We start from the raw sequence: 10000 nt of genomic DNA on the forward strand, positions 1-10000 counted from the left end.
TTAAGTGTCCATCACACCCAAGGCAATGTTTCCATGGCATCCACTTCCTTCACCACTCAGACATCAGGGTTCTGTCGAGTCAATATCAAAGTAAATGGTCGGTGCTACCAAGATGTGCGTCTGTCCATAGTCCCTCAGCTGTGTTCAGATATAGTTTTGGGCCAGGATTTTCAGGGACTGCATGATAGTGTTACACTGACATATGGAGGTAGTTTGCCTCCTCTTGTTATCTGTGGACTCAGTACACTGTGTGTTGACCCTCCAGAACTGTTTGCCAACTTGACAGCTGATTGTTATCCTGTTGCTGCTCGATCACGCCGGTACTCTCCCGATGATCGTAAATTCATTGAAAAGGAAATTCAAAGGATGTTGAAGGAAGGTATTATAGAGCCCAGTAACTCCTCTTGGCGTGCACAGGTTGTTGTCGTTAAGAACGAAACTCACAAGAAACGCTTAGCCGTGGACTATTCAGAAACTATCAACAAATTTACACTTCTTAACGGGTATCCTCTGCCTCGTATAGATGACACTGTTAACAAGATTGCTCAATACCGTGTTTTTAGTACGATTGACCTCCGTAGTGCGTATCATCAAATCCCCATCAGAAATGAAGATAAGCCATACACCGCGTTTGAGGCCTGTGGACGCCTTTATCAGTTTGCTTGGGTTCCCTTTGGCGTCACCAACGGAGTGGCTTGCTTCCAACGTATCGTGGATTCATTCATCCAAGAAGAAGAACTGGTTGGAACATTTGCTTACTTAGACAACATTACTATTTGCGGCATGACTCAGGAAGAGCATGATGCTAATCTCACGAAATTTCTTGAGGCTGCGAAGAGAAAGAATATAACTTACAATGAAGACAAATGCATCTTTTCAACTAACAGGCTCAGTATTCTCGGATATATGGTGGAAGGAGGGGAAATGCGCCCGGATCCGGAACGACTCCGACCCTTGCAGGACTTGCCTGTGCCTCGGGACATGAAATCGCTCCGACGCATCCTTGGCTTCTTTGCCTATTATTCACAATGGATATATGACTACTCAAGCAAGATCCGCCCACTGTGTGCCACTACTACATTTCCCATGACAAGGGAAGCAGAAGCGGCTTTCCATCTTCTTAAACAAGACATTGAAGGTTCAGTGGTGAGGGCGATTGACGAATCCATACCCTTCGAAGTTGAGACCGATGCTTCGGATGTAGCAATTGCTGCAGTCCTCACCCAGGCAGGACGTCCAGTAGCCTTCTTTTCCCGAACCCTTCAGGGACCCGAATGTCGTCATGCTTCTATTGAGAAGGAGGCCCAGGCTATTATTGAAACAGTTCGCCACTGGAGACAGTATTTGACAGGCAGACATTTTACTATAAAGACAGATCAATGATCAGTGAGCTATATGTTTGATAAGCAGCATAAAAATAAGATAAAGAATGATAAGTTCATGCGTTGGAGGATGGAATTATCTTGCTATGATTTTGACATTGTGTATCTTCCTGGTCGAGAAAACATTCCCTCTGATACATTCTCCAGGTCTTATTGTGGGATGGCATGCCACGATCGACATTCACTGTTTAACCTCCACGAAGCCTTGTGCCACCCAGGGGTTACCCGCTTATACCATTTTGTGAAATCTAAGAATATGCCATACTCTGTCGAGGATGTCCGGCAGGTTGTTGGATCTTGTAGAATATGCGCAGAATGCAAGCCCAAGTTTCACCAACCAGATAAGACTCGACTCATAAAAGCTACTCAGCCATTTGAGCGTCTCAATATAGATTTCAAGGGGCCTCTTCCGAGTACAGATAAGAATCAGTATTTTCTTAACATTGTGGACGAATATTCACGGTTTCCTTTTGTATTTCCTTGTGCCGACATGACCACTTCCACGGTTATCAAGTGCCTCTGTCAGCTGTTCGCTATTTTCGGAATGCCGGCTTACATTCATTCGGACCGGGACCCTCCTTCATGAGCAAGGAATTACAAGACTTCCTTGCCAGTAGGGGGATCGCTGGTAGCAGAACTACTAGCTATAATCCTCAAGGGAATGGCCAAGTGGAGAGGTTCAATGGTACCATTTGGAAGGCAATCACAACGGCTCTAAAATCCCGTAATCTACCCATCAAATGCTGGCAGACTGTTCTGCCTGATGCTCTCCACTCAATTCGTTCACTGTTGTCCACAGCAACCAATGCTACCCCTCATGAAAGACTTCTGAACTATTCTCGTCGTTCTTCCTCGGGAGCCTCGGTGCCTACTTGGCTCTGCAATCCTGGGCCAGTCCTGCTGAAGCGTCACGTACGCACGAATAAAACTGATCCCCTTGTGGATGAAGTCGACCTCCTCCAAGCAGGACCCCACTATGCCCATATTCGCTACCCGGATGGCAGGGAAACTACGGTCTCTGTTAGACACTTATCCCCAATTGGAACCCCATCCAAGAGTGAACCCCAAATTCTACCTCAGGCTTCTGAAGAAAATGTAATTCCCCAGGGTAGTCCCCAAGACGCACCCTGCTCAGAGGGGGGTGATCTCGTTCCTGATATGGTCCCTGCAACTCCACAGCAATCAGATGCTGTGGATAACCCTCCAGTGCCAAGAAGATCCGGTCGCACCATTCGTCCTCCTATTAGACTAGATTTATAGAGATAGATTTCTCGGAAGGGGGTGAATGTTGTGATAATAAAGTGCCATACTGTAATTGGCGGCAACGGAAATTGGGCGGATGTGGCAGCACTGTATATGAAGGTCAATGGCTGGTGTTGACACGTATACCACGTACTCCATGGAAAGTCATGCTGGAACAGTAATGGTATGTTATATACTATATTAGGAATGGTGTACTCTGAGGAATGTAATTGGGATTAGAGTATGGAGTTTGCCTTCAGTATTATGTGTGCAAGTTATTGTATTTTGTTATTCTTACCCTATGTATATTTATGTTGTTGTAGATATGCGTATGGGTTTTGTGAGAATAAAGCCGATCGAAAGGTCTATTGTTGATTACTACAACAGTCGGTTTGGCAGTGATTGGGTTTGAGGTGCCGGAGATCGACTCGTCTGGTCTGGTCGGTTTGGCAGTGATTGGGTTTGAGGTGCTGGAGATCGACTCGTCTGGTCTGGTCGGTTTTGAGGTGCTGGGTACGAGCAGTGCTCGTCCTACGGCGGCAAACCTTTTTCTTCCCGAAGCATAATTATATCGAGCACCTTAACCTTCTCCTGGAGCGTCAGGACCTTCCTCTGGCGCTTCGGTTCCTTGCCAGAAGCCTTAGAAGGTGCAGGGCGTTTGGGCGGCATCATGGGGCTTGGAGAAAAAAACGTAGAAAATATTCGAAGTTCACAAGCAAAACTTTGTCTCATGCGTTGTGTGACTGGTCGAGCACCACGCGTTATAATTTATTGCTTAAATAATTTATATTTTATATATTATTACCGCGATGTACCGTGGGAATCCGCAGAAAAAATTAGTTACGTTCCAAGGGAAAACCCGCGATGAACCGGGGGAGCGATAGGTGAACCGCGATAAAGCGGGGGTTGACTGTATAATATATATATATATATATATATATATATATATATATATATATATATATATATATATATATATATATATATATATTGTTACGGTTGAGGAAATTCGCATTACACCATAAAGAGTCCTCAGGTGAGATTTCTCGGTAAGTCCATGTGTAGTTAGACAACACCCGTTGTATAGAGGGAATTTATGTGATCCATTCGGGCTGCGATCCTTCAGTTAGCCATTTTTTCTTTCTCTATTATTATTTTCGACCATTAAGCCACCAACAACGCAAACAGCCACTACCCTTACCTTCACAACTCCATCCCGCAAACATCGCTTCACCGCCATTCCCAAACGACACCATAACCATCAAACCACCACCGAAAACCCTCCACCACCTTTGCCTCTCTCCTTCACAACCAACAACCGCACCACCTGTGAACACTGAACGTTGAGCTGTCTAGGGCCCGTTCGGCGATTGGTGCCAAACGCACCGAGCCGCGAGCGCGAATGGCGGCCTTTCCGAGGGGAAAATTCGGATCCAGGATGCTTCACGCCCACTTCCCCTCCGTCCAATGGGCGAACGCGAGGCGGCTTGGCCCCGCCTCCAAGCGCGTGTATGTGAAGTCCGTTTATGCAGATATGCGGATCAAGGGAGGTTCACGCCCCTTTTTGCCCGACCAATGGCTGAACAGAGGGTGGCGTGGCCCCGCCTCCAATCGCGTTTCGATCTGCATATTTGCATGTCGGCTCCTCCTGAGACCTATAAAGAGATGAGCGCAAGGCGACTCGCGAGGAGAGTGTGGAACTGGTGGAGCTAAGGGTGAGTTGGGAGAAGAGCGGGGCAGAGCGTGAGTTGAGGGCGGGAGTTGAGAGCGTGAGTAGGGAGAAGAGAGGGGAAGAGCTGAGTGGAACTGAGAGAGGGTGAGTCGAGCTTGGAGAGAAGTTGCGGAGGAGGTGCAGGCGAGACGACGGACTGCGACGAGGTCTCGGTGTGGGGGTCGCTCGACTCGTCGCGAGATCCAGGCCGACCAGCCATACCCCTCTCCCTGAGCATCAACGATTTCTCCCCCCCCCCGATAGTGCGCTGAGATAGTGCCGAGGGGGGCCCCCGTTCCCCCCCCCCACCCTAAACGTGGAGCACGCCAGAGAGGACTTGCCGACCACGCCAGGGCACGGAGTCGGGGCGCAGCTGCTTGAACATTGCGGCTTGCCCACCATCGCGTCATGAGGACGCGGGTAAGACCTCCCCGGTCTCGTGGACCTGGCCGATCTTCCGGGATCCACGTTCATTTGGTCTACGGGCCTGTTTGCCTCCTTGCCTGTGAGGGTGGCTTTCTTCCTTTGCTTTTTGCGTAAATGCTTTTGGTGGTGCCATCTTTCAATTAGAACTGTGTAATTGTTGCCGTGTGTACGCGTAGAGTCGGTTTTAACTCTGCATTTGCTTTTGTTGCATAATTGAATGGCTGTAAATGCGTGCGTGTGTGTGTGTGTGTGTGTGAATAAAATGCTTGCTTGTTGAACTGTTCCTGCTCTGCTTCGTCTCCTTCCTTTTTATTGACTCTCCATCCTGCATCGCGTAAGAGATTCGTAGTGGGTTTAAAACGCCCGGTAATTAATCAGAACCGTCAAGGCCGACGAGAACTCCGCTCGGTTATCCCTGTAATACGGAACGAACCTCTTAAGCCGTTCGTGTCCAGTGTCGGCTTGTGGCGTGGTACGATCGCCCGGTCTACCACTCGCGCAGGTACTTAGGTTGGTCGAATTTGGCGAGCAACCCTATCCTGCGCGGGTGGACAATTGGCACGATCGTGGTGAGGTTAAACCCCCACCCGTGACTGGCTCCGGGCGATAGTTCCCGGAGGGTCACGACTGAATTGTCCGTCCCGTGGGCGACGTGCCACGATTCGAGTTACGTGGCCGATCGCATGCCGGCGGGCGCGAATTCGCAACAATATATATATATATATATATATATATATATATATATATATATATATATATATATATATATATATATATATATATATATATATATATATATATATATATATATATATATATATATATATATATGTACACACATATACATATCTCAAGCCACCTTTATCAGTGTGTCTGTCCGTCTTGTATGCACTCCTAAACCGCTGGACAGAACGGGTTGAAACTTGGTTGTTCTTCTCAGGGTGTACCCAGGGAGATTTTAGGTGGTGAAAAAACAAGCTCGAATCAGCTAAGATCCTCGTCCTCTTATTGATGACGTCATAAAAGCGAAGATGACGTCATTGTGATGTATCAGGTTTGCGATAAATTATCTGTGCTAATGCCTGGCTTGATTCCCGCAAACAAAATTCAAAAAGCTTGCTTAGTTTCGGAGATAATGGTATAGGCGATTTCCATTAGCGGCGATATTATGACGTCAACTTTTTTTCTAGGAAGAATTTCCAAAATCGGAGATGGTTACTGCCTGTGCGTGGGCTTTCTGCATATACATGGCAAGTTTCACGAAGATTCGATGAAAACTCTGGGTTGTGAAACAAAAAATGTCAAAAAATAGGAATGACGTCATAAAAATTGATATGATATCATAATGATGTATCATATGTGCGGTAATTCATCTCTGCTAATGCCCTGTTCGATTCCCACAAACAGAATTCAAAAAGCTTGCCTAGTTTCGGAGATAATTTTTTTGGCAATTCCCATTAGCAGAGATATTTTGAGGTCATAACATTTTTTCTAGAGGAATTTTCAAAATCGGAGATGGTTACTGTCTGCACAGGGTATTGTTACCTATATATGTGAAGTTTCAGGAAGTTTCGATGAAAACTAGGTTGTGAAACAAATGAAACAAAAAGGTTGTGAAACAAATGAAACAAAAAACAATAAATGTCAAAAAATAGGAATGACGTCATAAAAATTGATATGACATCATAGTGATGTATCATATGTGCGATAATTCATCTCTGCTAATGCCCTGTTCGATTCCCACAAACAATTCAAAGAGCTTGCCTAGTTTCGGAGATAATTTTTTCGGCGATTTCCATTAGCAGAGATATTTTGAGGTCATAACTTTTTTTGTAGGAGGAATTATCAAAATAGGAGATCGTTACTGTCTGCGCAGGGTATTTTTACCTATACATGCCAAGTTTCAGGAAGTTTCGATGAAAACTGTAGGCTGTGAAACAAAAAGTCCACAAGAACAACAACGTGAGTAAGCCGTTCGTGATCCTCCACGATCCTCCACGAGGATCTAAAACAATTAATAGCCCCGTTTGGTTCAGCCGCATTGGCGACGCAAATTCTCAATGTAAATATGTATCATGCAGCGCCATTCCCAGTAGCAGTGGATAATACAAATCATAATGTAATTCTCTGCACGAAAACCATAAACATCAGAAAGTATGATCATTTGAGGCGTTTGTTTGTTTTACTTGTGTGCACTCTTGCACCGTTGAACAAAATTAGCTTTAAAATGCAGGCTGTGCTCAGGGAGCATGGCAGAGGTTTTAGGGAATTGGCACTGTTACACCCAACTTATGTTTTAACATTAAATTGTGGGAATTATTATAATACTACACTGTACTGTATTCTCTGCATGAAAGTAAAATTTGAAGTAGACTCACAGATGATCCAAACAATTTGGGAGATTGGGTGGATAGGTAAACAGAGGAATGGATAAATAGATAGAGGGGTGTTGGTGGGGGGATGGGTAAAGGATGAAGTGGGTGAAAAGGTATGAAGGAGTTGATCAATGGTTAAAGGGGGAAGTGTGGAGGGGGAAAGTCATTGAAGGGACAGAGGGGAGTGGGCGAAGGAGTTAAAAAGGAAGTTGGTGAAGGTGTAGAAAAGGAAGTGAGAGAAGGGATACAAGTGGGAGTGTATGAGGGGTTGAAGGAATTAGTAGGTGACTGAGTTGAGTGGAAGTATATCAGGGTGGAAAGAAGGTGGTGGCATAAGGAGAATAAGTGGGAGTAGATGAAGATTGCATCTTCACATGCTGTTATGTTGAAAGTTGCTTCCTTGTTGCCATTCTGAACTCACTCATTCATAGACTTTCAAGCAAGGGAACAAGCTGATAAAAACTAATTTTACAAATTCACTAATTTGCAACTTTTATTGTGGTTTCTTGTAATTTATGTTTTAAATGTAACTGGTATTGATTGCCTCAATAATTTATTTACGGTACAAAAATCCACAAACTGTTTCCTGCATATTTTCCTTTGTTGGAAGTGGATATTACCAATGCTGATGATATGTCACAAAAATAAAAGTTTTTCAATTTCCTAATTTTTTTAATGCGAGCAGGGGCTACCCAGCACTGGTGACACCCTGCGCTGCCCAGCTGGGTGAGCTTTTCCCGGCGGAGGTTTCGGGACGTGCTGAACATTGAAAATATATGGAGTTGTTGGCCTCGTGGTGGTTACATTTTGTTTGTGGCAGCATTACCTGACCTCACAATCCAACATGCACTTTATATAGTGGCCTTTGGTGACTTCAAAACGGATGTCAAGGCCAACATGTGGGAGATTAAAACCTTTCCCAGATCCTGAAGTGCATACAACCAAAATTTGCAGCCTCTAGGTGCTACGGTTTGGCTGTGAAAGAATAACGTATAAACGCACAAACACTTGAAAATACTTACAGTGCCTTCAGAAAGTAATCACACCCCTCGACTTTCGTCACATTTTGTGGTGTTACAGCCTGAATTTAAAATGGATTAAAATGTAATTTTTTTTGTTTCTGATCCACACAAAATACCTCATAATGAATGACAAAGTGAAAACGTGTTTTTAGAAAATTTTCAAATCAATCAAAAATGAAAAGCTGAAATGTCTCGAGTCAATGTCTTCAACCCCTTTGCAATGACACTCCAAATTGAGCTCAGGTGCATCAAATTTCCTTTGTCCTTGAGATGTCTCTACAACTTGATTGGAGTCCACCAGTGGCCAATTCAATTGATTGGACATGATTTAGAAAGAAAGACACCTTTTTATTTCAGGTCCCACAGTTGACAGTGCAAGGCAGAGCAGAAACTCTCCCATGAAGTCCAAGGAATAGTCTGTAGAACTCTCAGATAGAATTGTGAGGAGACATCAATCTGGGAAGGGCATAAAGCAATTTCTAGAGTGTTGAAAGTTACCAAGAACACAGTGAGCTCCATCATTAGGAAATGAAAAGAACATGGAAGGACTCAGACTCTTCCTAGAGCTGGCCATCCAACCAAACTGGGCAAGAAGGACCTTAGTCAGGAAGGTGATTCAGAAACCAATGACCACTCTGACAGAACTACAGAGTTCTTTGGCTGAGATGGGAGAACCTGCCGGAAGGACCACAATCTCTGCAGCACTTCACAAATCTAGGCTTTATGGGAGAGTGGCCAGATGGAAGCCGCAACTGAGAAAAAGGCACATGACAGCATGCTTGGAGTTTTCAAAAAGGCACGTGAAAGGCTCTGAGAACATGAGGGAAAAGATTCTGTTGTCTGATGAGACGGAAATTGAACTCTTTGGCCTGAATGCAAAGCACTACGTCTGGCAGAAACTGAGTGCAGCTCAACACCCATCTAACACCATCCCTACCATGAAGCATGGTGGTGGCAGCATCATGCTATAGGGATGCTTTTCAATGGCAGGGATTGGGAGACTTGTAAGGATAGAGGGAACAAGAAATGGAGCCAAATATAGGCAAATCCTTGAGGAGAACCTGCTTCAGAGTGCAAAAGACCTGACTGTGGCGAAGATTTACATTCTACCAGAACAATGACCTCAAGCATGCAGCCAAAGCAACACTGTAATGACTTCAGAACAAGAACATGAAAGCCCTTGAATGGCCCAGCCAAAGCTCACACTTGAATCCCATTGAGAATCTGTGGAAAGACTTGAAGATTGGTGTTCACCAACACTCCTCATTCAACTTGACAGAGCTTGAGCAAATCAGCAAGGAAAAATCGGAAAAATCCCCAAATCAAGATGTGCATAGCTGATACAGACATACCGAAGAAGACTCGAAGCTGTAATTGCTGCCAAAGGTGGTTCCACAAAGTATTGACTCAGAGGGCTGAATACTTATTGACACAAGACATTTCAGCTTTTCGCATTTAATTAATTTGTAAAAAAATTCTAAAAAGATGTTTTCACTTTTTCATTATGGGGTATTTTGTGTAGATCGGTGACAAAAATTCAAATTTGATCGATTTTAAATTCAGGCTGTAACACAACAAAATGGGACAAAAGTCGAGGGGTGTGAATACTTTCTGAAATAACTGTATTTCGATACTTAAAGGTAACTGTGTTATTAAATTCACTTTCACAGAAATTTGAATTATTATTTACATATAATGCACTCTTCTAACTTCCCTTATTTATTTATTTTTGTTTTTTTAATCAAGGTGTAAGGTTTTTAATGGAGCTGGCACATTGGAGTTTAATGGGGAATAGCACCACATAAAAGTATAGGAAGTGATATCACTGTAGTGCAGTCAGAC

General features: G+C 44.2%; 1 protein-coding gene across 3 annotated transcripts in view; it reads right to left on the minus strand.

Annotated features, from left to right (window-relative positions):
- The window catches only part of LOC147020253 (atrial natriuretic peptide receptor 1-like), a 252988-nt gene that overhangs the window by 240452 nt on the left and 2536 nt on the right, over positions 1–10000 (minus strand). The window lies entirely within an intron of this gene.

The sequence above is a fragment of the Eptatretus burgeri genome, chromosome 9, assembly GCF_056783735.1.
Source record: "Eptatretus burgeri isolate ZD-2024b chromosome 9, Ebu_testis_v1, whole genome shotgun sequence".
NCBI classification, from domain to species: Eukaryota; Metazoa; Chordata; class Myxini; order Myxiniformes; family Myxinidae; genus Eptatretus; species Eptatretus burgeri.